At 51.1% G+C, this 12869-nt stretch overlaps 1 protein-coding gene across 7 annotated transcripts in view; it reads left to right on the forward strand.

Moving 5' to 3' along the window:
- The first annotated feature begins 422 nt into the window (after positions 1-422).
- Positions 423-12869, forward strand: part of TMCO4 (transmembrane and coiled-coil domains 4) — a 93536-nt gene continuing 81089 nt past the window's right edge. For 5 of the 7 annotated variants that reach the window (XM_078073731.1, XM_036115562.2, XM_036115559.2 and 2 more), the window contains exons 1-3: positions 423-492; positions 6504-6611; positions 10741-10836. The gene's annotated coding sequence lies outside the window, so the exon portion shown is untranslated. Of the gene's footprint in view, positions 493-4551; positions 4641-6503; positions 6612-10738; positions 10837-12869 lie in introns of all 7 variants that reach the window. The other 2 variants (XM_078073730.1, XM_078073733.1) reach the window with 2 other exon arrangements.

Raw genomic sequence — 12869 nt, forward strand, 5'->3', positions numbered from 1 at the left:
GCACCCTTTACTTTTGAAGGTTTCCATCCAAGTCGCTTTCTGGCCCTCCACTCCGGGACCAAACCCCTGGCTAGCAGTGTGGCCCAGTGGAACCTTGCAGGGCCCTCTCTGGCCCTGAGGTCCTGCTGCTTCCTGCAACGCAAACAGACCCACACACCGCGTTTCGCGCCCGGGTTGGCCCGTCACTTCCTGATGCCGGCACCCCTGTCGCAGGGTGGCGGCGAGAAGAGCCGTATTGGGACACGCAGTACGTGAGACTGGGCCCGGAAGCCCGGACCACGCGCCCGGGACGGTCTGCGCAGGCGGCGGGACGAGCCGGGGAGGAGGGGCGGGGCCGAGCGGGAGGGGCGGGGCGGCCGGGAGCTCGGGGCGGTGCAGGCTGCGGAATCGGCCGGGAGGGGCCGAGGGGGCGGGGCGAGCCCGGGGGCGGGGCCGAGGGACGAGCCGGGCGGGAGGAGTCCGAGCCTTTGCCGCCGCTGCCGCCGCCGCCAGGTAGGAAACACGGGTTCAAATGGGCCGCGGGCGGGGTTCGCCCACGCCGGGGCCGCTCCCCACCGCCGGCCTCACGAGGGTTGCTCCCGCAAGGCCCGGCCCGACTCCGCGGGCCTTTGCCCCCCACCCCGCCCTCCGCCCCCCCGTGGGCGCCAGGCCGCCCAAGGAGTGGCCGCACGCTGCTCCCCGCGCTGACTGCCAGGAGTCCAGGCTGCCTGGTTGTTCCTTGGTTGCTTTTAGAGCGGAAAGTGCCCTTAGGAATTACGTAGGGCGGCAGATGGGGAAACTGAGGCCGGGCGGAGTACCCAGGCATCTCCTGCCTTCCATCTCGGGCTCTGAGCCCGCAAAGATCGCCCAGCACCTTCCTGGATAAGTGAGGACGCTGCTCTGGTCCGGGCAGAGAAAGGAACTTGCCCAAGGTTACCCAGGGTCACTGGGCTTACCCTTGTCCCACGAGCCCCTCCACGGACCAGTGAGGAAGGTCTCCCGGCACTCCTCACCCCCTTTCTCCTTGCCCTTACAGCCCTGTGAGCTCATAGCACACATTCAAACTGAGAATTCCAGTAGGGCGCTGGGAATTCCTTCTGGGAAAAAGCCCAGGCCCTCAATTACAGATGGGCCATGTTTCTCACTCTGCCACCTGTTGGTATAGCAGGAAAGAAGAACTGATACTAACTTTTGGGGGGACTATACAGTGAGGTAAACAGGCTCAGAGAGATGATTTCCCCAAGACAGCTCCCCTAGGAAGGAGAACATTTTCAGAACCTGGGTTACCTGACTCCGGAGGCTGACCCAGTGCCTGGCGCAGGGACAAAGTAGGCTTTCACTGCATCCTTTCTCTGTTCTGCCCCGGAGAGCACAGCGGGCCTAGACTCTGGGTCTTGGCCTAGAGACTACTGCCTAACACAGAGTAGGAGTTAACATGTTACTTCTCTTTTCCCTGACTCAGTACTCATTTCACTGCCGAAAACATGAAACCCCTTTAAGTTTTAGGGGCACCCATTCATTTATTAGACACAGAGCACGTACCGTGTGCCAGTGTGTGAACTGTTTAGGCACTGAAAATACAGCATTGAACAAGAGAAGTGTTGCCCTTGGGGACTACACTAGGAAGAGTGGGACAAAACACTGCTCTCCATTCGGGGGGTGGAGGGGTGGGGAGGGCTGGGCAGAGAGGACCAACCTCTGGAATCTTACCAACTGTGAAGTATGTGCAGAGGGCAGAGAGAGATTGAACCTCATAGTGTCAAACCCTCGTGGGCCTTGTTCGAGATGCCCAGCCAGCCTGAGCTTTCTCCCGACTCCCCAGGGATTTGGTGGGGAGGAGCTAGGTGGGTAGAGGGTGGTCCAAAGGAAGCCCTAAACTAACGTCAGAGTCTGGAAAGCTGGCATTGCCCCTTCCTCGCTGTGTGACCTTGGTTATGTCACATCACCTCTGTGGGCCTCTGTTTCACTTATCATTCAACAGGTGTCATAAAAGTGCATGGCATTGATTATATCGTGTCAGAATGCTTCTTAAATGGTAAAGCATGGTCCAAAGTGTGGCCTCCAGCAGAGGCCCTTGCCAAATCAGGAGTAAGCAAGGGTGGATTTATTTAGAGCATAGTTATTTAGAGGCTCCAGCGACCCTGTTGGTAACCTGTTCCCACTCTCTGTAGAGAAATGTAAGAGGCAGAGGTGGGGGTGGCCGAGTTCCAGGCAAGGGGGCTGAGGCCCCCTGCCAGGGTCGAGAAATGGAATTTTTGCCACACAGCATTTCAGTTTCTACAGCGCTTGCTGTCACGTGCGTGGTAGCAGACAGATGTGGGCTCAGGTCCTAGCTTAGTAGCCTCCTGAGTCATCTTGGACAAGCCACGTGACCTCTCTGTGCCTCAGTTTCCTCATGTGTAAAATACTGTCTCTGAGGTTGTCGTGAGGATGAAAGTAGCTGAGAACACAAAGGCCCTGTGTCTGGCGCTCTGGGAGCCTTTTTGCTTTTTCGACCAAAGGCCCAGGAGCAACTGGATGGGCACCGTTGACCAAGTAGGTTGCCATAGCTCAGCATGGAAAGCGCATGAAGGCTGGAGCCTAGAGAATTTCTCCTGAGCCTGAAACCATGTCTCCTTGCACTGGTGCTCCAGACCGCAAAGGTGGAGCCAGCTACCTGGGCCCGCACCTGTGAGACCTGAGAAACGTCGTGAGATTTATCACCGGGTCCTTTTTGGCCTGTGTGTTTTGTAAACACTGCTATACATTATAAACTGAGGCTGCAGATGAGATGGGGGGGGCTTGCTGCCTTGAATGTGTTCTAGTGGGCAGAAGGGGGCAGAAGGGGGGGCATCAGTCCATTTTCTACTTAGCCACCCTCCACTTGGGCAATCAGACCAATTCAGCTGTACCACCCTCTGCTTAAAATTCTGCTGTGGCTTCCTGTTCGTTTTAGGGCAAAGAACAAAACCCATGAATATGGGCCATAAGGCCCTGCACAGTCTGGCCTATTATACCTCCAGCTACATCTCAGGTCACTTTGTCAGTAGCCCTCTGTGCTTGAGGCATGCTGCCCCCTCCCTCCTCAGGGCCTTTGCACATGCTCTTCTAGACCACCGTTCCCCCCTTATCTCCCTTTTCCCAGGTTAACACCTCCTTATCCTTCAGATCTGAGCCCAACCCCAGGCCATGAGACATCCCCAGGAGTGTGGGAGGTTTAGTTCCGGAGGGAGTTGCATACTCATTTGGGGGGTAATTTCTGCCTGTACCCTGTCCACCACCTCTAATGTAACCCTCCTGACTTTCAGGACTGGACTGAGTTTGCTGAGAGGTGCTGAGGGATGAAATCTACATTTAGGAGTACCTCTTGAGCAAATATGGAAACCTCACTTTATATAAAACTGTATTGTCCTTCAAAAATGTAAGGCTGAGGGGTGCCTAGATGTCTCAGTTAGTTGAGCATCTGCCTTCGGCTCAGGTCATGATCTCAGGGTCCTCTGCCCCTCTCCCCACCTGTGCATGTGTTTGCACGCGCGCTCTCCCTCTCAAATAAATAAATAAATAAATAAATATTATATTTATTTATTTATTTGTATATAGGGCTGAGGCAGGAGGGTGGAGTGAAAAAAATATATAAGGCTGAAGTCATTTCGCTGTTGTAGGGGTAGGTGTTCACGCATTCGTTCCTTCATTCATTCATTCCGCACACAGGGAGTGAGCACCTACACTGCCAGGCACCGTTCCAGGGTACATCAAGGAAAGACACAAAAGCCACTGCCCTGGTGGAGCTTTCTCTAGACAGATCGCCCACAAACAAGTAAACCTGTAGCCCGCTGCGTGGGAAGAAAGTCATGCAGGGTCTGCTGGGAGGGAGGAGAGGCGGTTCTGCTCTTTCTGCTGGCCACCGGGGGAAGCACTGATGTCCTGAGCCTCGTCCACTCTCACCCTGACCCTCCCGGGCTGGGAGACCGGCACTTAGGCAAGCAGCCGTTGGGGAGGGGGCTGCCCAGACGAAGCCTGGGGGCTTTAGAGGCAGCAGGCTCCAGGTCAGCTGAACAAATCCAGGGAGGCTCATGGCAGTCCTTGGGCCCCTTTGTAAAGTGGAGAATATCTCGGGGTTTGGAGTCACACAGGCCTGCAGGCTGCATCGTGGCACTGCCAGCCAGGTGGCCGTCACCTCCACTGGCCTCAGTTTTCCCATCTGTAAAATGGGGACAGTGACAGTTTCTTCCTCGTGAGGTCGTTGTGAGGCTGAAATGCGTTCCTGAGAGTAAGCCCGCAGGAAATCTTTGCTGATTTTGTTATGAAACTGTGCTTTTGAAAAACAATACCGTTTGGACATGAGGACCCACCTAGAGGTCAGCAGGAGTTGAGGCCTGAGGTGGGAATCCCGGTATGGGCAGGAAGCAGCGGATAGTGCGGTTTGGCTGAGGCCTGGCTGGAAGAAGGGGGCTGGAGGAAAATGACCCCGGAAGGCAGGTTAGGTCTGTCCCAGAGGTGCTTAGGGCAGGCTGAGAAGTGGGGTGTTAGCCTGTGCACAGATGGGAGTGAGTGAGATTCGTCTAACCTGGTGGCTTTCAGTTTGTGTTTGAGATCTCCTGGCCCTCCCCAGGACATCGACTAGACTAAAGAGAGCCGTGCAGCATCACGGTTGAGAGGGCTGCCTCGGGGCTAAGACCCAGGTGTGTTCAAATCCCACATTACTTGCCCTGTGGCTTTGACCTTCATTTCTTAGGGCCTCTGTGTCCCTCTTGTAAATTGGGGATAACAGCACCTACCCTGGAGGACTGTTGGGAAGAAATGAAACGATGGGGGGAAAGGGGAGCCCTGTGGCTAAGATTTACCAAACATTCACTGTTATAATTTATAAAAATTTAATTGTGATAAAATAACATAAAATTTATTGGGGTGCCTGGCTGGCTCAGTCGGTGGAGCGTGCAACTCTTGATCTCCGGGTTGTGAGTTCGAGCCCCACCATGGGAGTGGAGATTACTTAAAAAATGAAATTAAAAAAAAAAAAAAACATGAAATTTACCATCTTAACCATTTTTAAGTGTGCAGGTCAGTAGTGTTAAGCCTATTCACATCACTCTGCAACCAGAACTTTTCTACTTGCAAATCTGAAACTCTGTATCCATTCAACAACGGCCCGTTTCCCCCTCCCTCAGCTCCTGGCACCCACCATTCTGCTGTCTGTCTGTATAATTTTGACTACTCTAGGGTACCTCCCGTGAGTGGAATCAGACAGTATTTGTCTTTCCGTGACTGGCTTATTTCGCTTAGCACAATGTCCTCAAAGTTCTTCCATGGTGTAATTCCCTTCCTTTTTTAAAAGCTGAATAATATTCCATCGTATGGATATATTGCTTTTTTGTTGTTGTTCATCCATTCATCCATTGATGGACGCTCGGGTTGATTCCACCTTTTAGCTATTGTGAATAATGCTGCTATGAACATGGGTGCACAAATATCTTTTTGAGACCCTGCTTTCATTTCTTTTGGAGGGATAATACCCCCAAAGTGGTCTTGCTGGATTATTTACTGCTATAATTTGAAGGTGAGGCATTGAGGGTCCCCATCGTATCTCCTCTTGCCCACCAGAGTAAGAGAAATCCCTGGGGCCCTGTGGGACAGTTTGAAAACCAGCAGATCAAGTAAACCATAACAAACTTTGCCATTTCCCCCCCTACCTCCTTCCTCAGCAAATGTGCCTCCCATTATGTTTTAGTTATTCCCAAGTAGAAACCACTATTCATTCATCAGATGTTTATAAGTGCCTACTGTGCTTGCATAAGGGCAGAAAGAGATAGACAATAAGCAACGGGTAAACAAGTAAATGATCCAGTATGTCGGACAGTGATTCGTGCTGGGGACCAAGCAGAGGAGCCAGGGAAAGGGGATTGGGATGAAAGGCAGGGGCAGGGTGATCTCACTGATCTGTGAGATTTAAGCAGAGATAGGAAGGAGGTGAGGGAGCTGGCCATGTGGTTGTCTGCGGTAAGAGCATTCCGGGCAGAAGGAACAGACTATGCAAAGACCTTGAGGTGAGAGCGTGCCTGATGGGCTCCAGGAGCAGCGAGGAGGGTGTGCAGCTAGAGCAGAGCGAGTGAAGGGGAGAGGGGGAGGAGGGTGGAGAGGCTAGGGGCCAGATTGCATATAGCGCAGGCACCACTGGAAGAACTGTGACTCTGGAAAGGGGGTTAGTGGAGGTTTGGAGCCGAGAAGGACATGATGACTTCAGGTGGAGATGGAGCTCTCTGGCCGCAGCGTGGTGGACAGCTACTGGGGAGAACAGACAGAGCAGGAGTCCGGTGGGGAGGCTCCTGCCGGGATCCACCTGAGATGATGTTGGCTTGCACCAGGGTGCTAGTGGGGGAGGAATGAAGCAACCGTAATGTGGACGGAATGTCATACAACCTGAGCGTCCATCCCAATGGCACGCTGTCCCCCCACTCCACCACCTGCCCATCCTCCAGGCTGCTGAAGTGAGATGGGATAGGAACTTTCCCTCTGTGCCAACATCCCTCTCTTCTTCTGGTCTGTAGTGGGATTGTCCGAAACGCTCTGGATTCTTCTGTGTTGGAACTGTTGCCATGGAGACCTCCTGAGAAGCTACAGGGATCAGTGGCTTCCAGTTTAACTTCCAGAGAGAGGTATCGAATGAATGGGTTTCTCTCCTAAAATGCTGGAGGGGGGCAGGGTGGGGGAGTGAACTGGGACTGCCTAGAATCCTCCCTTCTAGGACCATCTCAAGGTTGTGTGTGTGTATGAACTTTGAACTACCATCTTCAGAGTTTCTGGCCTAAGAATGATGCTGTAGCTCTATTTGTTGTGAAGGGTTTCTTCAACCAAATGCTTTTCTTTCTCCTTGGCTCCAGAACAGTTAGTCCCCAGCCCTCCCATAATACCGTTGTTATCCCACTAGGGATGCTTCTGTTATCATACTGCAGGCTCATTTAAAAACTCAACTGTAGGGGTGCCTGGGTGGCTCAGTCAGCTAAGTGTCCGACTTGATTGCAGCTCAGGTCATGATCTCAGGGTTGTGAGATCAAGCCTGCCATCAGGCTCTGCGCTGGGCATGGAGTCTGCTTGGGATTCTCCCTCTTCTTCTCCCCCTCCCTCCATCCCCCTCTCTAAAAAAAAAAAAAGAAAAAAATACCTCAATTCTAACCAGTTCGCCAGAAAAAGAAGGAAAGAGAAAGAGAACACCTCTCCCCACCTGCCCCATACACATACATTCACATCAAATTTGACCTTGGCCTTTACTGGCTGCTCCAAGGGGTAAAAAAGGCCATAATGGGCTGCCGTGTAAAGAAGTTCAGGGGCGCCTGGGTGGCTCAGTCAGTTAAGCATCTGCCTTTGGTTCAGGTCATGATCTCAGGGTCCTGGGATCAAGCCCCGCATTGGGCTCCCCGCTCAGCAGGGGCTCTGCTTCTCCCTCTCCCTCTCCCTCTGTCCCTCCCCACCACTCATGTATGCTCTCTCTCTCTCTCAAATAAATAAATAAAATCTTTATTAAAAAAAAAAAAAGAAACACAAAAGAAGTTCATTCTTGCATGTGATCTCCTAAAAGCTCAGGTCATGGAGTTTTAAGGATGATTTAAAGGACGTTCCAGGATGATATTGATCATATTCGTTTTCTCCTCGGTGCTGACTTGGGGACTTTTCATCTCCCCAAGAAGAAATCCTGCTGAGTCGTTTACAGCGTTACTTAACAAACATGGGCTGGGCACCTAGTGTGGGTGCCTGCAGAGCCAAGGACAGCTGTTGTGGAATGGCTCTCTACCCCCACTACTGATAATAACAGCTCAGCCAGCATTTTCTTTGGCGGTAGGTAATGTAGCTGGCTAGATAAAACTCACAATCATAGACCATCATGCCACCGCCCACGTAATGCTCGTCTATCCTGGGCCCGGGCTTTGCAGTCCAGCCATGGGTGAGCGTTCGCCGTGCTGGCTCTCACTATGTATATGTTCTCTCCCTGCCAATTGGTGCTCTTCTGGGTCAAGTGCTGGACTCTCAGAGTCCCTCGGTGTCTTCACAGCACCTGGACAGGGACAGATCCCCAGGAGACCCGTGATATCCGGAAGTTACTCCGTCCATCAGTGACCTCCTAGGCCCTGGGTGCCGCTGGACCAGCTCTCTGCACACTAGGTGGCCCCAGGGCATGGAGTTACCACTGGCCCTGACCACTGGTCTTTTTCTCACTGCGGGAATCCAGCACTCCGTCTTAAAACCAGTTTAGCTTCTCAGACATACTTGAGAATCTCAGCTCCTCTTAGACCGACCCTGATCCCAAATCAGACCAAGCAAGGGGTAGAGTCCCCTGAGGACCAGTGTACACAGTTCAGGTGATAGACTTTCCAACCCCACAGCTGCCAGCACACTTCCTCAGCTGGGAGAGTTTGGGGGCCCAGCCCATCCAAGGGCACAGTCCACAGGGTTGGAAACAGTCCTCCATCACGTCATCATGGGTAGCTGGGGATTGCCTCAGCCTGTCATACTACCCTTTGTCCATTTTGTTGATTACAAGACCTGGTTGTTGGTCAGTGGAATGGGACTGAAGTGTGACCTCAGCCCCATGGGCTTGGTGGGCCACATGGGGCCAGGGCTGTTCGAGGTAAAGCACTCTTCTTCTGGGGATCGAGAGCAAAATTGGTTTTAATTAAAAAAATTTTTTCGTTATAAAAGCACCAATGCGCTCAGGATGGAAAATGTTAAAAATACAGAAAATTGGGGCACCTGGGTGGCTCAGTCAGTTAAGCGTCTACCTTCGGCTCAGGTCATGATCCCAGGGTCCTGGGATCGAGCCCTGCATCGGGCTCCCTGCTCCGCGGGAAGCCTGCTTCTCCCTCTCCCTCTGCCCTGCCCCTGCCTCCCCACCTCCAACCTCGCTCTGCTTGCTCTCTCTCTTGTGCTCTCTATCAAATAAATAAAATCTTTTAAAAAATACAGAAAAATAGGAAAAACAAAACCCAATTACTTCTAGTCCCACAGCCCCGCCACCGAGAGACAATGATCATTGATTTTTGGCTAGATTTCCTTGTGATCTTTTTGTTCGGTGAAACGTTTTTTTAAAAAACCTACCTGGAGGGGCGCCTGGGTGGCTCAGTCGGTTAAGCGGCTGCCTTCGGCTCAGGTCATGATCCCAGGGTCCTGGGATCGAGTCCCGCATCGGGCTCCCTACTCTGCGGGGAGCCTGCTTCTCCCTCTCCCTCTGCCTGCTTCTCTGCCTACTTGTGTTCTCTCTCTTTCTCTCTGTCAAATAAATAAATAAAATCTTTAAAAAAAAAAAAACCTACCTGGAATCATATTGTATATCCAGTGGTAGGCTGTTAACCAGCTCTCTGGAAAATAAAATCCATCATGGGTAGCATCTGCCACTTTCTGGGGTGTCATTGCTCCCACTATGGCCCATCTCAGGCTGCCAGAGTCATGCAGAATCAGTTCTCCCCAGCCAGAATGAGCCTGTGTCGGCACACCATGTTATAATTTAAAATCATGACCTTTTTTTTCTGATCTTAAAATCAATGTATACTCATTACCGAAAATTTTTAAAACATAAACAATAAAGAAAAACAATCAACGGTCCAGAATCTAAGACCCTCCTACTTAGAGATAGAGACACTCTGCTGGCCTCCACATACACTAGGGAACTTTCTTCAGAGTTCAGAAGCAACACATATTTATGGCAGAAAATTGGGAAAATCCAGAAAAGTCTCTGGTATCTCGCGTTTCATAGAGAATTTGGGAGAATATCCTTCCAGCCATTTTGTCTTCTCTGCGTCTTTCTAACATGGATGGACTCATAGCTTGAATCTCGTAGTTTGTAGGCGTGGTGTTGGCACATTCTCACGCCCCAGGGGAAGGGGCTATCCAGGAGAAGGGCCTTATCCTTGATAACTCCTTTAAAAAGGATTAAAGAGGCAGAAAATAATATTCTGGTTCTTTGGCATGGAAAATGGCCGTTAGGATGAAACTCAGATTATTTGAAGTTTTGGGGGACCCTGGGTAATTCCAGATGCTTGGCCCCTGCCCCATCTCCCTTCCTCATCTGATGCTCGATTTAAGTGTAAGAACAGGAGTGCCTTTGGGGAGAGAATTAGCAGGAAAATCTAGCTCTTGCTTAAGCCTAAAAGCTAGTTCATTCATTCATTCCTGTAACAGACATCTTTTTTTTTATTAAAGATTTTTTTAATTTATTCATTTGAGTGAGAGAGGGCGAGTGAGCTAGAGCACAAGCAAGGGGGAGGGGCAGAGGGAGAAGGAGAAGCAGACTCCCCGCTGAGTGGGGAGCCCGATGTGGGGCTCGATCCCAGGACCCTGAGATCATGACCTGAGCTGAAGGCAGACGCTTAACCGACTGAGCCACCCAGGTGCCCCTGTAACGGACATCTTCTGAGCACTCTGTGGCAGGTAAGTGCTTGGGGCACCGGCTACAGACAGGAAGGAGACCCTTTGCCTGCCAGGTACTTCAGGCACCGGTGGAGCTGGGCGCTGTAACCACATCTCAGGTTATGAGGAGCCAGAACAGGGATATTAAATGAGACGACCCATGCCAGGTGCCCGGGCTGTGCTCAGTGAATAGCTGCTGCCTGCCAACCTGCTGAGAAAAGCATCCCAGGTAAAGGAACCTGCTGGGGCCGAGGCCCAGAGGTAGTAGGTAGAAGTGGTAGCGAGGCTCCCCTGAGCCCCAGGCTAACCCGATCCCTCTGTCTCTCCTCCTCCAGATCCCACACCCTATGGACTCACAGGCTGGTTTTTCTGGTTTGTTTCCCCTAGGGCAATTGGCATATTTCTCCAAGAACCTTCCAGAAGCTGAACAGCCTGTTTTCAGACTTAGAGAGGGGAAGCCCACAACTGTTTCCTGAAATCTGGGTAAGTGTTATTTAAGGTTTCTTTTCCTTCACAACCTCACCATTATTTAAGATTGTCTTATTTTAAATGTTATGAGTTTGCATATTGTCTATCTCCTTCGTGGGAACATACCTCCACGATGGAGGGGTGCTGTCTGTCTTTGTCTCTGCTGTGCCCGCAGTGTGTGGGTTGACACCTGGCGCCTATAGGCGCATATATGTATTTATTAAATGCACTAGTTCATTTGGGGTGAGGTGGACATTTATTTTTCATTTACTTAGAACTTAAGAAAAGGTCTTTAAAATTCTGTAGAGACATCCTGCTGCTTTTTTCAAAGCTTTCTGTCTTAAAATAATTACAGTCTCACGGGCAGTTGCAAAATAAGTACCGAGAGGTCCCACAAACCCTTACTCCGCATCCCCATGGCCGCTGCCTTTACCATGAAGTCTGACTCCTGAGCTGGAAGAACGTGGTCCGGCATGGTGTGGCCCCCAGCAGCTTCCCCACCTGCTCATTTCTTCCCTCGCACCCCTCCATGCCCACCTACTGTCCAAGGCCTGGCTACACTGAGCATCTTTCTGGTTCTTCAAAAGCATCTTCTCTCTTCTACCTCTGGGTCTTGATACATGCCATCCCCTGTGCCCAGAACGTGCTCTTCCTGCCACCCCACCCCTATCTGACGCCACCTTCTCTTGGAAGCCACTTCTGGGCTGCAGGCCCCTGTTTGTATGCCTCCATCTGTGTCCCCCCACCCCCCATCCCATCCCAGTGTTTGTCCTGCTGGTTTGTCATCGTCTGTTTGCTTGTCTGTCTCTACCATGGCGCAGTTTCTTCTGCGGAATACCCTCTCCCATCCACCTGCTGGGCTGTCCCCTTGTTTCCTGCAGACACCTTTCAACCATATACCGTTGTCACCCCCTCCTACCCCATCACTTCGTAGCCCCTCACCCTAATTGTTCTTCCCAGATGATGGCTTCCTGACCCAGTTGTTTAGGGCGTGGATCCTACAGTCAGACCTGAGTGTGAATCTTGGTTCCACCACTAACTACATGATCTTGGGCAAGTTACTTAGATTATTATCATGTATTGCTGTATTCTTTTTTTAAAGATTTTATTTATTTATTGGGGCACCGGGTGGCTCAGTCATTAAGCGTCTGCCTTCAGTTCAGGTCATGATCCCGGGGTCCTGGGATCGAGCCCCCCATCGGGCTCCCTGCTGGGCGGGGAGCCTGCTTCTCCCTCTCCCGCTCCCCCTGCTTGTGTTCTCTCTCTTGCTGTCTCTCTTTCTGTCAAATATATAAATAAAACGAAAAAAAAAAAAAGATTATATTTAGATTGTATTTATTTATTTATTTTAGAGAAAGAGAGAGAGTGAGCTGAGGCAGGGGCAGCAGGAGAGGGAACCTCAAGTAGACTCTGCGCTAAGCACGTAGCCCAGTGTGGAGCTCAGTCTCACGACCCTGAGATCTTGACCTGAGCCAAAAGCAAGAGTCGGACGCTTCACCGACTGAGTCACCCAGGTGCCCCCTGTCTCCCACCAGAATGCAAGCAGGGAGAAGCACTTAGCCTCTCTGAGTTTGTTTCTCAGCTGTAGGAGGGAATCATAATGGCTGACGTCATACTTAACCTTACATGATAGTTGTGAGAATTAATTGCATTGGGAAGTGCTTTGTAAACTGTTACATGCTGTGAAGATGTTGGTTTGTTGCCTTTAACTACTTCAGGGTTATTTTGCAAAGCTAATGAAATATTCACTGTGCACAGACTTTTACTCATCTTTTTAAATATTCATTTATTTATTTAATTTTTTTTCTTTAAAGATTTTATTTATTTATTTATTAGAGAGCGAGAGAGAGAGAGAAACAGCATGAGAGGGGAGAGGGTCAGAGGGAGAAGCAGGCTCCCCACCGAGCTGGGAGCCCGATGCAGGACTCGATCCCAGGACTCCAGGATCTTGACCTGAGCCGAAGGCAGTCACTTAACCAACTGAGCCACCCAGGCGCTCATGCACAGGCTTTTAAATAAGTCCTCTGTAGAAGTAATATTTCAAGGAC

This window comes from Halichoerus grypus, chromosome 5 (genome assembly GCF_964656455.1).
Source record: "Halichoerus grypus chromosome 5, mHalGry1.hap1.1, whole genome shotgun sequence".
Lineage (NCBI taxonomy): Eukaryota > Metazoa > Chordata > Mammalia > Carnivora > Phocidae > Halichoerus > Halichoerus grypus.